This window comes from Bos mutus, chromosome 3 (genome assembly GCF_027580195.1).
Source record: "Bos mutus isolate GX-2022 chromosome 3, NWIPB_WYAK_1.1, whole genome shotgun sequence".
Lineage (NCBI taxonomy): Eukaryota > Metazoa > Chordata > Mammalia > Artiodactyla > Bovidae > Bos > Bos mutus.
This window is the reverse complement of record NC_091619.1, coordinates 58,767,833-58,785,456: the sequence shown is the minus strand read 5'-3', so window position 1 is coordinate 58,785,456 and position 17,624 is coordinate 58,767,833.

Sequence of the window (17,624 nt, the reverse complement as noted above, 5' to 3'; positions counted from 1 at the left end):
TAGGGCAAGGAAAATACTCTGTATGATACTATAATGATGGATACATATCGCATATTCATTCTGTTAAAACAGAGACAACAGACCCAAAATAGAGTCACATGTGCTAAGCCCATGTCACCTAACAGAAGCTTAATACCTAACCTAATTGCAATGTCAGCCTCTCTTAAAATAACTTCTTTGTCATGACTTCCTCTGTCGATAAAATCTTTCATTTTGTGCAGCTCTTTAGAGCTCCTTTCTATTTTCTAGATAGGATGGATGCTTGCCTCATTCATGAATTGTTAAATAAAGCTAATAAGGTCTTTAAATTTTACTCAGTTGAATTTTGTTTTTTAATGATTGAAACCCATAGTATGCATAACATCAAGAGTGAACCCTAACGCATATATATGGAATTTAGAAAGATGATAACAATAACCCTGTGTACGAGACAGCAAAAGAGACACTGATGTATGGAACAGTCTTATGGACTCTGTGAGAGAGGGAGAGGGTGGGAAGATTTGGGAGAATGGCATTGAAACATGTAAAATATCATGTATGAAACGAAATGCCAGTCCAGGTTCAATGCACGATACTGGATGCTTGGGGCTAGTGCACTGGGACGACCCAGAGGTATGGTATGGGGAGGGAGGAGGGAGGAGGGTTCAGGATGGGGAGCACATGTATACCTGTGATGGATTCATTTTGATATTTGGCAAAACTAATACAATATTGTAAAGTTTAAAAATAAAATAAAATTAAAAAAAAAAAAAGAGTGAACCCTAAAGTAAATTATGGGCTTTGGGTGATTACAATGTGTCAGTGTAAGCTCATCAATTGGAGCAAATGTACCATCCTTGTGAGTGACGTTGATAACGGAGTAATCTGTGCATGCATCAGGGCAAGAAGCATATGGGAAATCTCTAAGTTCCTCTCAATTTTGTTGTGAATTGCTCTAAAAATTCTTTAATAATACTAACAACAACAAAAGCATAGTCTGAATAAAGTATAAATAATATAGGTGAATGTCTGATTAACATAACTGGACGTTCCAAAGAAAGTGCAGGGTTCATCTGGCTTGATTTAGATGCTCATCTCTATCATCAAAGATACTATTATATTTTGGTTCCCTGTATCTCACAGTACTAGAGTTAATCCAACATTGATTCCTTCATGATGTCAAAATGACTGACAGTTCCAGTTTTCCTATCTTTATACTACCTCTTTGAGAAAGACATAAAAGTTGGCTGTAAATAGCTCTCAAAGAAATCTAAAAAAAAAAAAAAAAATGTATTTTTTCTAGATGCCCAGAGAATAATTCTTCTTGAATCTTGAATTAACTTGACATCCAAAGTTGATCGGTGCTTCCCAGGTGGTGCTAATGGTAAAGAAACCATCTGCTAATGCAGGAGACATGAGACTCAGGTTCGATCCCTGGGTCAGGAAGATCCCCTGGAGGAGGGCATAGCAATCCACTCCAGTACTCTTGCCTGGAGAATCCTATGGACAGATGAGCCTGATAGGCTACAATCCATAGCATTGCAAAGAGTTGGGCATGACTGAAGCTACTTAGAATGCACACACTGAAGTTGATCTTATTTCCATCCCAGAAAAACTCCCTATGGACAAAGAAATAGTAATATTGATTGGAGTAAACTTTAAGTACCTGAAACAAAAACTGAGTTAAGAGGCATAGAGTTATCTCAATAGGGTTAGATTATTAGGAGTCACCTCTGGAGCCTGGTGTGAAGAAATTACTCTTAACCACTAAATTCATGACTTTTAAACAGCTTGAAAGAAGAGTGAATCCTGAAGATAAAATATGTTGAAATTTTTAACCATACCTAGAAATTAATTGTAATGTTTATTCAAAAATAATCCCATAAAATAGAGTTGCCAATTTTACCAAGTTAAAATACTTGACATTCAGTTAAATTTGAATTTCAGATGAATAATGATTATTAGTCTAATATGTTCTCTGAATTGCTGTTCTTGAAATTTCACATTAACTTCAATGCTTAAATAATTTATTTAAAGCTTTAAAAAATGATGACAGCAACTTTATGAGGAACAAAATAAATAATAATAAGATTAAGACTGGCTGTAGATGATTAGTCCATCCAGTGACCATGCATGCTCTAAGATTGAGTGAAAGTCTTAGGGAGAAAAATCAGTTCAACACCCCTGGTTTCAATGAGGATGGCATATCTGTAAATCCTACAGGTCTCTGTCTGGCTCCTTATGGAGTGCTGAAGTTGGCAAGAATTTGCCCATCTCTGCAGTTTCCTTTTTAGGAGGAAGTTGCCTCTCCTATCTCAAAGAGCATGTTCTACTGTTGCAGACAGGGAATCTCTTGGTCCAAACTGCTTGACTGGATAGATAAAGCTCTCCAGCTCAACTTCAGGCTTGGGGAAGTCCATTTGACTCTCATTCTACAGATTTCCCTTTCACTTAGGTTTTTAAATTAAAGTTATATTCCAGCTCAATCTACCACTCTTTTTTCACCCCTTGATCTACAGAACTTAAGAGGGAAGAAGTCCTGTTTATATGCCATCCTTAGAAACTAAACACGAATCATTATCTGTTAATTTATATGTGCTGGCACTAAGAGGACATTGTTATAGGCTACATGTTTACATGAACAACTTGAATTTTGGAGTTTTACATTTATACTATTGGAAATAAAGCTCAAATCTTGTGGAATAATAAACATATATTCCTTGTTTTAAGTTACTATAATAAAATTGTATATAATATAGAAATGGAGAGATATATTTCTGAAGATATATAAAAATGGCTGCACCATGTGAATTACTCTGAGAAATGGAAAAGGAAATGGTGCTAAACATTAGACGAAAGAAAGAATAGAAACAATACAGTATAATAATCCAGAAATACAGATTCTAGAGAAATTCAACTGAATTTGTATTCAAATTCATATGTTGAAGTGTGGTCCACAGTGTCCCAAAATAGCTGTCCCCCAAAAGGCAAAACATACTTCTATAAAAATCAAAATTCCGGGTGGGAAGGTGAATATTAAATAACTTGTAGCACGTTTCATATAGTTCTGACACGTTATTTGAAATTCTACCTCGATAGTGTTGCTTTCCTTATGACTATTGCGTTAGATGCCACATGAAAGATTGCATTTCAAAATTAACAAAACAAGTACCGAGGCAGAATCGGTATATTACAAGGATATTACATTCTAGACATGGACCTTGTGAAATAAGAATCTCCGTTAGTAGTGGGAACTTTTAAAATAAAGCTATGGCCCCAGTTCTTGGTGAGAAGTTTACAAAGCAAGCTGCACTTTGCATCTTTGGGTCTAACAAAGATCACATATCAAAGCTTCATGACCAAATTAATGTGTGGCCTAGTCCCTTCCCCGAGGTCTTTTCCCTTGGTTTTTATTATTACTGACAATATTGTAAGAGCGGTGTGAAATGGCCAATTCACACATGTGCCACGTTTTGCACACTGCCTGAACCTGCTGGAACATGATTTTCCTAAGAATGATGACAGTAATAAACATCTTCTGGCAGAGGTTTGCAAAATCTGCACCCATTTTAGTCACTCAGTAATGGCTCATAAAATTCTTTGAGAACTGCAGGAGAAAAACAATGTACATACTCATGCATAAATTAAAACTAGAAGTGCCAGCTCAATGGAACACGACTTTTTACACTCTGGAACAACTGTGAAGCAATTAAAGATAAACAAAGCCATAACATGTGGGTGCAGCCAACGGTCAACAGAGACAGTGTTCTCTGTTGGAGATCCAACCATTACCCAGCACTTTTGTTGAGTAGATTTCCTCTTTGGTCTGTGAAAATATTCAGAATAATTCACATAATCCTTCCTATTGCATTCTTTCATAAAGGCAGCGCCAGTCTCAGAGAATGTGAGGGAAAATGTTCATCTTGATTTCTTTTTACATTAAAGACCATTTTTCTGCAGAAAATAAAGTACATGAAAGATCTTTCCTGATTTTTCTTGTTTACATCAAGGTATCACGTTTAAATTCTGTCATGTTCATGGGTGAACAATTCCAAAAAAAAGCCCTTTATTTGATCAAGGTTCAAAGAAATTAAAAAATATCTGACACCCCAAAACTATGTTCATGGAACTCAAAACTTGTTAATTCATATGGTATTTTTAAAGAATATTTCAGAATCACTTTCTCAGTCCTACTCACTGTGAGTGGGACTTGTTAGAGTATTTGGAATTGAAAACTAATCAGATTTATGGTCAGGTTTTCATCTTTGTCTTCACAATTGAAATTCTGTCCTGTAGTTACTTGGAAATTTCTCAGGTAGAAAATGATGGGTGTCAGAATTTTCTCTGTGATTTAGCATTATATTCAGTAGTCAATACAGTGTGGTTAGATTAATACCCTCTTCAGGAAGTGAGCTGGGGTAATTGATCACAGATCCAGAGGTGGGTTTAATTGGTTCTAGTGTAGTACCAGTTCTCCAGCTAGAAGTTGCTTTACTAATAGATATGAGACATGCTTTGCCAATAGACATGTAACTTACATGCAGAGTACATCATGTGAAATGCCGGGCTGGATGAATCACAAAAAGCTGGAATCAAGATTGCAGGGAGAAATATCAATAACCTCAGACATGCAGATGACACCACACTTACGGTAGAAAACTAAGAGAAACTAAAGAGTCTCTGATGAAAGTGAAAGAGGAGGTGAAAAGGCTGGGTTAAAACTCAACATTCAAAAAGCTAAGATCATGGCATCCAGTCCCATCACTTCATGGCAAATAGATGGGGAAACAGTGACAGACTTTATTTTCTTGGACTCCAAAATCACTGCAGATGGTGACTTCAGCCATGAAATTAAAAGACACTTGCTCCTTGGAAGGAAAGTTATAAACCTAGATAGCATATTAAAAAGCAAAGACATTACTTTGTCAACAAAGGTCCGTCTAGTCAAAGCTATGGTTTTTCCCGTAGTCATGTATGGATGTGAGAGTTGGACTATAAAGAAAGCTGAGTGCCAAAGAATCGATGCTTTTGAACTGTGGTATTAGAGAAGACTCTTGAGAATACCTTGGACTGCAAGGAAATTCAACCAGTCCATCCAAAGAAAATCAGTCCTGAATATTCATTGGAAGGACTAATGCTGAAGCTGAAGCTCAATACTTTGGCTACCTGATATGAAGAACTGACTCATTGGAAAAGACCCTGATATCAGGAAATATTGAAGGTGGGAGGAGAAGGGGACGACAGAGGATGAGATGGCTGGATGACATCACCAGTCAATGGACTTGAGTTTGAGCAAGCTCAGGGAGTTGATGGACAGGAAAGCCTGGTGTGCTGCAGTCCATGGGATCACAAACAGTTGGGTATGACTGAGTGACTAAGCTGAACTTATGTGACCACTTCTGTTGTTAGGTTTTTAAGAGGTCTTTAGGAAAATTCTTTCTTATTCTTCAGAGTGAATAAGAAAGCTCTTCTCTCTCCATCATGGCTGTGAATGAGGAAATATGTAACCCCTACTACTTTTAGCATCCATCTTAAGTCTCTGAAGAAATGAGAGTGAGGATGAACTCAGCAAGAAGATTGCTGACCTGCTGGACCAACCAGCACTAAATCTCACCCACCTGACTTTCACTTACCTGAGCTAGTAAGTAACCTATTCTCTAAACATCATTGTTTTAGGTTTTGTTATTTACAGTGAGAGACACTCCAACAGATTCAGAAGATTTACAGATTTTTCTTTCTAATAAGGCTAGTACCTTGTGGGGTAGAGGGTTACAGATGCTCCAATAGTAAGTGTATAGACCAAAGAAATAGGCTGTTTAGACAGAGAATTATGCAGTAGGAAGGATCCAATACTCTCCTCAGAGAGCTGACTACACCTGTTAAGAATCCCAGCTCTACCACCTTGTAAGAAGCCCTCAACCCTGCCAGAAATTTCTGCAATTTTCTAGTTTACTTCTTCAACATTTTTCTCTGCATTCTTCTTGATTCTGTACATGTTATTTTCAATCACAGTCCATCCACCTTATTTTACATGTACACACACATACATACACATACACACATTCCATCACAGAGCATTCTGTCATGCTGATTTTCTAAGTAACTTGGGCAATCACATAAAGGGAATATGAATCTTCCCCTGTGTAAATGTCTGCACACTTCATTTCTTCCATCTCCTCCGATTTATCTGTTCCCAAAGACATACTAAGGAATTTTCCCCACAAAGACAGATTCTTTCCTAAAAGCTCTTCTCTTCCAGCTGCAAAAATAACATGTTTTCAGACTTAAAAGCTTCCTTTTTCTTTTCTAATTTGTCAGGAACATGGCTTAACTATCAAGGAGATGTGCTTAGGATACTACACCTTCAAAATAATTTCCCCAAATATGACCAGAAGCTTTTTTATCAATCAGTAAAACTCTGAACTCTGCATGGAGTTTAGGTTCTGTCCAATCTCTTCCCAAAGAAGAAGTGCTTGTCAGACTGCAGGGTCTTTCCTATGAGTAAGTCCATGATTTGGGACTGAAGAGCAGTAAAAAAGAATGGTTTTATGAGCAGAAGCATGTTTGAATTAGAAGTAGAGGAAAACCCATATTCTAAATCTCAGGAGAGGATACTGTCCTGGTTTAAGCACTCTTGATATAGACAGGTTTCTGGTGAATAGCAAGATTTCAGAGTCGCTACTTGGACCAGAGAAGAAAGACTTCTAAAAATCTTGCAATGTTAATAGATATTAATAGATGATTTCTGCTGGGGAAAAAAAAAAAAGCTTTAGTTTTTCTTCCATTGTAATTCACCTCTATTCTAGATATCAAAGATCTCAAAAGAACAGTGAAGACTATCACTTGTAATTCAGCACTGAAAGATATTACCCTTCAATTACTGCTCATGGGGGAAAAAAAAAAAAAAAACAAAGTTCACACTCAAAATTTCAGCTCAGGAAAAAACAATCTCGTATTTTGGGGGTTAGTTCTGTAAACAATATAAAGCACTGAATTATATCACAATAATGGTAGAGAATATTGCTATCTAATAATACAGTTTGGAAAACATGGAGTCTCCTCATACATAATTGTAAATTATCAATTCTCAAAAAGAAAAAAAAAAGACAAAGAGAGAGAGAGAATTTGATTAATGACCTGGAATGACAGAGAAAGCACACAATTGGACACTAAGAAACCTATGGTCTTATTTTGGTTCTGTAGTTTTCAAACTTTACCTCTGAGGAGGCCAAAGTTTTCTTACTGGTAAAATGAGGCACTTGAGTGATCTTTCAGTAGTGTGACTCACAATGTTAAACTATTAGACGTGATTTTAGATGATAGATATACAAGTCAGGGCACCTAATCACTTTGCCTCTCAGGTTCCTCATCTGTAAAAAGGGAATTGTAAAATACCAGATGTATGCGTATCAGCCCTGGAAGCCTTTTTAGGAAAACCACATCTGCCCGCTCCACAACGTGTGTCCCACTCCTGTCATTGCCTATTGCTCAGTAGACTTATTAAATCAGGTGATTTGAGAGAAGTTGACTTGATTCTGTCGAGGTAGACACTTGCCTTGGCCTGGCCAATCAGGGATTAGCACCAGCAATTGGTTCAAGAATAGAAATTTGAAGCAGGCTAGACTAATTATTGCAGATGGTGACTGCAGCCATGAAATTAAAAAGATGCTTACTCCTTGGAAGGAAAGTTATGTCCAACCTAGAAAGCATATTGAAAAGCAGAAACAGTACTTTGCCAACAAAGGTCCGTCTAGTCAAGGCTATGGTTTTTCCTGTGGTCATGTATGGATGTGAGAGTTGGACTGTGAAGAAGGCTGAGCGCCAAAGAATTGATGCTTTTGATCTGTGGTGTTGGAGAAGACTCTTGAGAGTCCCTTGGACTGCAAGAAGATCCAACCAGTCCGTTCTGAAGGAGATCAACCCTGGTATTTCTTTGGAAGGAATGATGCTAAAGCTGAAACTCCAGTACTTTGGCCACCTCATGTGAAGAGTTGACTCATTGGAAAAGACTCTGATGCTGGGAGGGATTGGGGGCAGGAGGAGAAGGGGACGACAGAGGATGAGATGGCTGGATGGCATCACTGACTCGATGGACGTGAGTCTGAGTGAACTCCGGGAGTTGGTGATGGACAGGGAGGCCTGGTGTGCTGCGATTCATGGGGTCGCAAAGAGTCGGACACGACTGAGTGACTGAACTGAACTGCGACCAATTAATGTATGCTTAGGATGTTTTCTGTCGCTAATCAGAAAGAAAACATTTTTTTCTGAGATCATGAGCAAAAGGAAAAATGTGACTTTAGTTTGCCATTGGTCATTTTTTGCTACCACTTGAAGAGAGTATTATTGAAAATGAAGATACATGGAAGGGAATAGAATTAAGAGAAAGAGAGAGGATACTGTTTAGAATCCTTCCATTCAAATGTTTGAATATGAATTTTTGTTTGTTGTTTCATGGGCTAGTAGATTCTAGTTTTTTAAGACAGTAATTTTCTTCAGATTTCTATCACTAAATATTTAAAAACATCAACTAATATGCTAAAAATGTATTAAAAATTGGTAATAAGATAAAGCATGCAAAAGAGCTTTATAAAAAGCAAATAATTATGCAGAAGTTATTATTTTTTATTAATTTTTTATTATTTTTATTATAATCTATTGTTTTTATTAATTTTTCTAATAAAATATAGAAAATATTTTTAAGAACAAAATACTGTATTGCCATTATTCATTAAATAGACACTATCTTAAATAAAGCATCTAATGTTTGTACCTTTATCCCTGGTGCTGTAGGATAACTTATTTGACTTATTTCATGGTCAAAGTGAAAAGTGAAAGTGAAAGTCGCTCAGTCGTGTCTGACTCTTTGCAACCCCATGGACTGTAACCTGCCAGGCTCCTCTGTCCATGGAATTCTCCAGGCCAGAATACTGGAGTGGGTGGCCATTCCAAGAAGCCTGCTGAATGTCTCTGGAATCGTATGCATAATATATGATTGCTGAATAGGAAGTAGGACTAAATTCTCTTACTTTATAATACTGTTTTCACTCTCCTTTGCTAGAGTTCTTATAACATTTTGAACTTTTAGAAGAAAGGTGACAAATGCCAAGAATTAGTATCTTATATCTAATTAGTATCTAAGATCTATTAGTATCTATCTTACTAATGCCAAGAATTACTATCTAATAAAAATGAAAATAGAGACTTTGTAAGGTACGCTGAGTCTACAAGACTTTAAATAGGGTCTGAAATCATTAATCCACAAATTCTTGACTAACTCACTTCAATAAAGAGGAGTTCCAGAACCTAGTTTGCAAAATGATTATATGGTTAATGCAGGATTAAATTTTCTTTCAATTATAAGACCTAGTCTGGAGAATGCTCTAAAGAGAATGAAGAAAAAAAATCTTACAAGAAGTACATTTGGTCCAAAGTGCTTTTAAATATGCTTCTTAATTGCTGGGGGCTATTTTGCTTTTCATCTAATCATTGTCTGAATTACTGAAGCTCAACTCATCTGATAAAATAGGTGAGCTTAGTGGTAATGAAGTCAGATAATGTCTTATCTGAGTGTCAGGCTAGGCAGCAAATGGGCAGTGTGCTTAAACATTAGTGAGGAGTTTACAGACTGAAATATTTTCATCCAAGTTACATGTCTCAAGCCAATTCGTTTGAATAACAAAGGTTTAGAAATGGGAAATCATTTGAGAAGCTGGGTCTTTAACTATTTAATAAAATTGCTTGTTATTTAAATAAAGGTAATTAAAAGTGTAATGCTCTGGAACTATTAGGCACCTACTCAAAATGAGAGGATTTTTGTTTTGTGAAAGAGCTAATACTTTGAAGAAGGCATAAGCTTCACAATGAGAATCCCATAGATACTTTTAAAGAGCTGGAGATTAACTCATTTAAATAAACAGTCATTTTATGCCTTTTTCACCAGGGAAGCCAGCATTTCCTTAGGGTTCTTGAATTAGGGAGTTCCACTCCAGGGTTCTGTAAATTAGCTATGAGGGCATTCATATCATCAAGACCTTCACCTCTGCAGGAGACCCCACATGAGCAGAAATCAAAGAAATGTAGCAATATTGTGACTTTAACAATCTCTTGCCTAGAGTGCTTTTGGTTTTGCACTGCACCTGTCTCAAAAAAGAAAAACTCAGAAACTATTATTTGTTTCTTTCTAATGAGTAACGTGTATTGGAGGGCCAGAACAAACTGCACTCTTCCTAAGGTATTCATTGCCATAAAAAAATTTTTATGCATGTTGGTTTTGTATTATAAAAAGTGAAAATTTATTCAACTGCTCACTACAAGTTTCAGGGCTGGTTTATGTAAAACAAAAAGATATTTTAAATGAAATGTACAAATATACAGGCTCTTCCATATTTTTTACATGAACTCAAGCAAAGCTATATTCACATATGAAAAACATCCAATTTCATTTTATCCCTCCCCCCATCCCCCCACCAACATATGGTAAGTATTTCCTTGCTTTCTAAATCTGATGCATTTCCAAATACACTTGGGGAAGAAGTGTAAGTTACCATACTTCCATCTAATTTTTCTCAGGGAAATTTGTACAACATAAATTTTACAGAATGAATGAGTTTTATTAAAAAGAAATATTTATCCCTGCAGTGCTTAGAAACATGTGAAACTGCAGGCCATTGGAAAGAACACATGATATTATTTGCTGGATTTCTGTCACTACAGACTTTCACATCTTTAGGAATGTTTCTGAAGTCAAACGTGCATTTTTACCAGCAATCGACCAAGAGAAAGAAATTGGCTACCTTGGATGTCTGTGTTACCAGGCTGGTTAATGAGAGGGGCCTGTTGAGTCATGCATTCTACTTTACCGTGTTTGTTTTTGCTGTTGCTATTGTTTTGTTTTGTTTTGTTTTTAATAGAAAACCAAACCAAACAAAGCCACTTTCTACAATGCATTCTAAAATAATCAGTAACTGAATTATCTGTAGAAATGTCTTCCTCCTGGGTCAATTCAACAATCTTGTCTACTTGTATTTTTCTAAATACATCAATTGTATTTTGTGCTAAAAAAACAATTGCTGTGTATTCCTGTGCTGTGTATTACTTTTAACTACCAGCTGAGCTGCTCTGGGCCTGACAGGTTATCAAGCCTTAGGAGATGATTGGTTCTTCCATCTGGGACTCAGCCTAATACCTAGAGTATTTAACCAAGGAAATCACCATTGACTTTGTAATCCCATGTGTAACACTTGTTTTGTGAACAGATAAGGAGGAAGTAAGTCAAGCATTTGTCAGGAAGTCTTTACTGTCTCTATCCCCAAAGGCAGGAACTGTCAGCATTTGTGACTTCAAGCTAGCCCATGTTGTGATATTATTGTGTATATTCCCAGAGGGGATTCTTTGGAAGGACTTTTGCATTCATGTGAAAGGAAGTATTTCAGCTGTTTTTCACAAGCGCTGATTACTCAGGACAAAGTGACTGACTGCTACATGTGCTGTAGTTGAAGGACATAAACATACTATAATATGTTTTGTCATAAACAATCACAGATTAAGGCTCTTTTCATAGGTGATTGAACAAAATGAAAAACAGAATGGGAACTTGTAGTCTGATGCTTGTTGCTCATGTAAACTCATGTTCTGCATTTTAGAATCTGTTGAAGGCATAGCTTCTGTTTTGGGAATAAGCCCCATTAATCAGGTCATTCCTCTAGGTATATTCTGAAGAAGCTACTTTTGGTGATTAAACTTCACATATTATATTAGGTAACAGAGCCTGCTGTTAACAGCATGCTATCACTAAAGGCAAAAGAAAGCATTTCATTTTAGATAAAGAGGGTTAATGTGTGTCAGAACCAACACTGCTCTTTGAAATCAAGGTAAGAGTAAGCCATAGAACACTGTCAACAATAGCAAACACTTGCTAAGGACCTGCCTTGTGCTGGGCACTGTATCAGGTACTGAGAAGAAATTTTTATTGTATTTTATTCTATTCTATCCCATCCCATCCTATACCATTATATTTCATAAGTGATATAAAACTGGGAACAATTCAAGGTAGTAAATGAATAATCTTCTGTATGTCTTGAAATATATTAAGATATATTGTTATAGCCAAACACTCTGGCAAACAAACTTACTCAGAAGTGGAGTGCAGTTTATTACACCAGCGGGTCCGAGGCAGAGTTTCCTCTTTAGCCAGGGACACTGACCGGCTTTTGTGAAAACCTTATATACCTTAAGTGTACATCCACATATATGTATATGTGTATATACCTTAAGTGCTCAAGTCCACATCCCCAAATTCCTTGAACCTAGCCTGGAAAGTGTTAAAGGGAGATACAATCAGGTTACAGCCATGATTCATAATCAGAAGGGTTACCTGGTTATACATTGTAGCCTCACCAATGGGTGCCATAAAGATTACAAAAGTGATTGAGTATGTAGAGGATTATTACATTCTTTTTGGCAACAGGAAATCTTGGTATGGAATCTGGTGTTTTTCAGTCTGGGAGGCCAGTTTGGCTGTAGGTGTGTTATCCCCATGGCTACCAGGCACATAGTCCAAAGTTCACTGAAAGTGCAAGACGGAGTTTCCTTCTTTCTCAAGATGGAGTCAGCTTGGCCTGTTCCTTTCCTCCTGCAATACGATCCCATTTAAGAGTCAAAACAACAGAGTTACTTGAAAATTAAGAGGCTTGATCAAGGAAACTAAGTTTATGCAAAGTCTGAAAAAGGCTAATTGTCTATCTTCTGTGTGATGAAAAGATAAGAAGTGAATCCAAGAGTTTTGAGATCATCAATTCAGCAGATATCTTAGATTTGGGTGCCAGCACTTCTAATTTTATTCTTCTGAGATTAGTATCATTTGCATTAAAGATCTTCAAGGAAGCTTTTAGCTGATATCTCTAAATATGAGCTTTAAGCTAGCACAAGTATCAAGTTTTAAATGACAGACATCATGAGATTTTTTTCATTGTCTTTCACCTGATGTTGTCATGAAGCATGAACCACAAATACAAGTCTAGAGACTTCATCTTCAGAATAATAGAACCTCAGTGGCTTTCTTATCCAGTGATTTTTTTAAAGTATATTTTTCTGAACAAGTGAAGATTTTTCATTACTTAAGCGCAACTCTGCATTCAATTAGTATCCCACTCTATTTTCCCAATAAATAATTGGATGCAAAATCATTTAAAGATAAAAGACCTTCTCTTTAAGGAAACAGTTTCAGACTACTTTTATGAGATTTCCCTAGCAGACCAACATGAAACTGTGGGGAAAATAACACAAGCCATGTCAATATAGTGAAGACAGATCTCTGGGGAAACACAGCCTTTTAGCTCTCTCTTCATACCATTTGTGGTGGTTGTGGAGTAGAAAAAAATAGTGGTCTTAACAGAATTTATACATTATTGTATCAGATCTGAAAACATTTATTCATTAAGACTAAAATAAAGGAAAACGTTTTGAAAAATAACAGCCAGTAATTTAAGTCTGACTGGGCTAGATCTAAACTTGAGTTCTGGCCATTTTCAAGTATGTTATCATAAGTATTTACCATGACAACATCTGCATAGCATTACCTACTCACTTCTGAGTATTTAATGTAGGTACACTTAAGAAACATGTTCTTTGTGGTCTGTTACATATATATTTTAAGACCACATTAAAAGGATCAGAAGTGAAAAAGATGTTTCCAAAAACTTAAACATGGAGAATTCTCATAAGGACTTTTGAAAATGTGCAGTATTTCCTTTAATAATTGGAGACCATATTATGAAATATCTGTAGAAAACTTAAGTGAGTGAAAAAGTCACTAACTTTGAGTGTTTCAACAAAGTGTTATATTTTGTGAAACAAAGAAACAAACTAGTATGAATATACATAGTAAAGAAAATGGGAAAATGTGCATCGATTCATCATTCAGTGAAATCCTGGCATTTTCTTATAAAGAGTAAAAGAATCCCTAATTTGAATATACAACGGAAAAGAAAACCATAGCATAGTTTTTTTTTTTTTTTTTAGTGTTAAAGCAAAAGCAATCAAACAAAAACCTGAAAATACCGAAATTGGCATAATAGTGTTTGATTTATAAATAATGTGATGCAAGATAAATAATCAGAAAATCAAAGCTTCCAGGATTCCTTGCCCTTGAAGTAAAACAGATAGGAAACAAACATAATTATCAGACTGATAGAACAGTTGAATATAGGCACTGAAAAGATAGAAATAATGATAGTCTTCTTTTACTTTGAAGCATACTTATTAGAATGTAGTCCTTAGGGGAATCTGCTTCATTTACAGAATTACAACTCAAACCATTCTTTTACACTAGTAATATATGTCACTAGAAGATTTTCCCATAGTGAAAGCATTTTGTTAATAAGCATTTTTTTTTCATTGTTGAAGGTCCCTTACATGTAGCTAACTGGAACCAGGCTTTTGCCAAGGTTTTAGGCAAACCGGCCTTTAAGTTGTGCAGGTTTGACATGTCACTGCAGAGACATGTTACATTCCATTATGTTGTCATTTTGCATCCCTTGGCAGTTCATTGACACACTGCAGGCTCTTGTTGCACTTTGTTGTGCTTCTTTCCATGGTCCTGATGAAAGGCTCCAAGACCCAACAACTTCTGCAGGAATTGATAGTATTATTTCTTCCAGTAAACAATCACTTTCTTACTTGAATGACTAAAAAATAGATTTTGGTTCTTAGTTTATGGGGGGAAAAAAAAAAGAAAACTATTTAAGATGCTCTCAGTCCATCCAAGTCACCAACAGCCTTTTTGTTTCCACATGTAAAATAGTTATTCCAAATCTGCAGAAATGAGCTACATGAAACATGTTAAAACAAAAATAGTAAAAGTCAATTTAAGAATAGGCTGTAAAAACTAGGTTAAAAAGAAGAAAAAAAAAACTCTCATTATAAAAATTACATTTTTTATGATTATGGATGCTACTCATTTTCATAGTGGAGGATTTAGTAGGGGAAGGGAGTAAACAAAATGAAGAAAAAATCATGGGTAAATCCCAGCATTCAATATGCTGCTGCTGCCGGGAGGAGCCAAGATGGCGGAGGAGTAGGACAGGGAGAACACCTTCTCCCCCACAAATTCATCAAAAGAGCATTTAAACGTTGAGTAAATTCCACAAAACAACTTCTGAATGCCGGCAGAGGACATCAGGCACCCAGAAAAGCAGCCCAACTCTTCAAAAGGAGGTAGGAAAAAATATTAAAGACAAAAAAAGAGACAAAAGAGGGAGGGACGGAGTTCTGTCCCGGGAAGGAAGTCTTAAAAAGAGAGGTTTCCAAACACCAGGAAACCTTCTCACTGCCGAATCTATGCCGAGCTTTGGAAGCACAGAGGGCAACATAACAGGGAGAAAAAATAAATAAACAATTAAAACTCGCAGATTGCGAGCCTTATGGTAACTCCCCCAGCGGAGAAGCAGGGCAGACGCCTGCATTCGCCATTAGCAAGCGGGGGCTGGGCAGGGAGGCGTGGTGTGGGCTGCATCGCTGAGAGTAAGAATCTGGCCTGAATACCCTGAGAGCTATCTGAGCGAAATAATTTGGGCTAGCAAACCAGACTGTGGGATATCTACCACGCGAAAAGCCAGCCCTAACCTAAGACCGCCAGGCCTGCGCACGGAACAAAGGACTAAACAGAGATAGCCGGCTGCAGACCTTCCCCCTCCGGTGACAGGCAGCCAGAGCCAGAAGGGGGCAATCGCAGCCCCAGAGAGACATTATCTATAAAACTGTAAGCAGGCTTCTTTGCTAACTAAAACTTATTGGGGGTCTGGACGGTCAACATCTGCGTGAGAAGGTGCGCCGGTTTTACACCCAGATAACCAAGTGGCGGGGAGGCGATAAGTCACAGCATAGGCGCTCACCAAACACCTCATCACCTGAGCTGCTCGGACCTGGGAAGAGCACAAAACGCAGGCCCAACTGAGTCTGCGCCTCTGAGGACTACCCGAATGCCTGAACCTGAGCAGCTTGGACCTGGGAGGTGCATGCAACTGAGGGATGGCCTCGGATTGTTCCTGGCGGAACAACCTAGAGCCCGAGCAGTGTGGGCAGGGAGGCTACACGCGCCGTGAGCAGGGGCAGACCCAGTGTGGCTGAGGCACTGCGAGCGCACGCCAGTGTTATTTGTTTGCAGCATCCCTCCCTCCCTCCCCACAGTGCGACTGAACAAGTGAGCCTAAAAAAAAAAAAAAAAAAAAAAAAGTGTCCTCCACCGTCCCCTTTGTGTCAGGGCGGAAACCAGACACTGAGAGACCAGCAAACAGAAGAAGTTATAACAGAGGGAAACACCTTGGAAGCTACAGGCAATAGATGAAAACCCTGTGGTTACTATGGACTACATAGGAAGGGGCCTATAGATCTTGAGAAATATAAGTCGGACCAAGGAACTAGCCAAAAAAGAACTGAACCCACAATACTCACAACAAAACCAAAGAAAGTCCTAGATATATTTTTACTATTTTTACGATCATTCTTTCTTTTTTTTTTTTTATTAAAAAAAAAATTTTAAGTCCTCTATTGTTTCTTTAATTTTCACTTTTATAACCTATTTGCAAAAAAAAAAAAAAAGACCTTATTTTTTTTTCTTCTTCAGCAAAATTCATATATATATATTTTATAATTTTTTGACCTTGTTTTTTTTTTCTTCTTCTTCTTTTTATATAACATTGTATATCTGAAATTCCAAACTCTACTCTAGATTTTTAATTTATGCTTTTTTGGTATTTGATATCAATTTTGTACCTGTATTTTCTTTATAATTTTTTAACATTGTTTGTTTTTGTTTGTTTGTTTGTTTCTCTCTTTATTTTTCTTCTTCTTTTTTTTTAACATTGCATTTTTGAAATTCCAAACTCTGCTCTAGATTTTTAATTTTTGCTTTTTGGTATTAGTTATCAATTTTGTACCTGTATTTTCTTTATAATTTTCACAACCTTGTTTGCTTTTGTTTGTTCGTTTTTTCTCTCTTTCTTTTCCTTCTTCTTTCCTTTAACATCGTATTTTTGAAATTCCAAACTCTACTCTAGATTTTTAATTTTTGCTTTTATGTATTTGTTACCAATTTTGTACCTTTAAGAACCCAATCTTCAGGACCCATTTTTCACTAGGGAGTGAGATTACTGGCTTGACTGCTCTCTCTCCCTTTGGACTCTCCTTTTTCTCCACCAGGTCACCTGTGTCTCCTCCCTAACCCCTCTCTACTCTACCCAACTCTGTGAATTTCTGTGTGTTCCAGATGGTGGAGAACACTTAGGAACTGATTACTGGCTGGACCTGTCTCCCTCCTTTTCATTCCCCCCTTTTATCCTTCTGGCCACCTCTGTCACCTTCCTCCTTCTTCTCTTCTCTGTATAACTCCGTGAACATCTCTGAGTGGTCCAGTTGTGGAGTGCACATAAGGAAGTGACTACTGGCTAGTCCACTCTCTCCACTATTGATTCCACCTCATCTCATTTGGGTCACCTCTAACTCCCTCCTCCCTCTTCTCTTCTCCATGTAACGCTGTGAACCTCTCTGAGTGACCCTCACAGTAGAGAAACTTTTCATCTTTAATGTAGATGTTTTATCAATGGTGCTGTATAGAAGGAGAAGTTTTGAAACTACTGTAAAAATAAGAC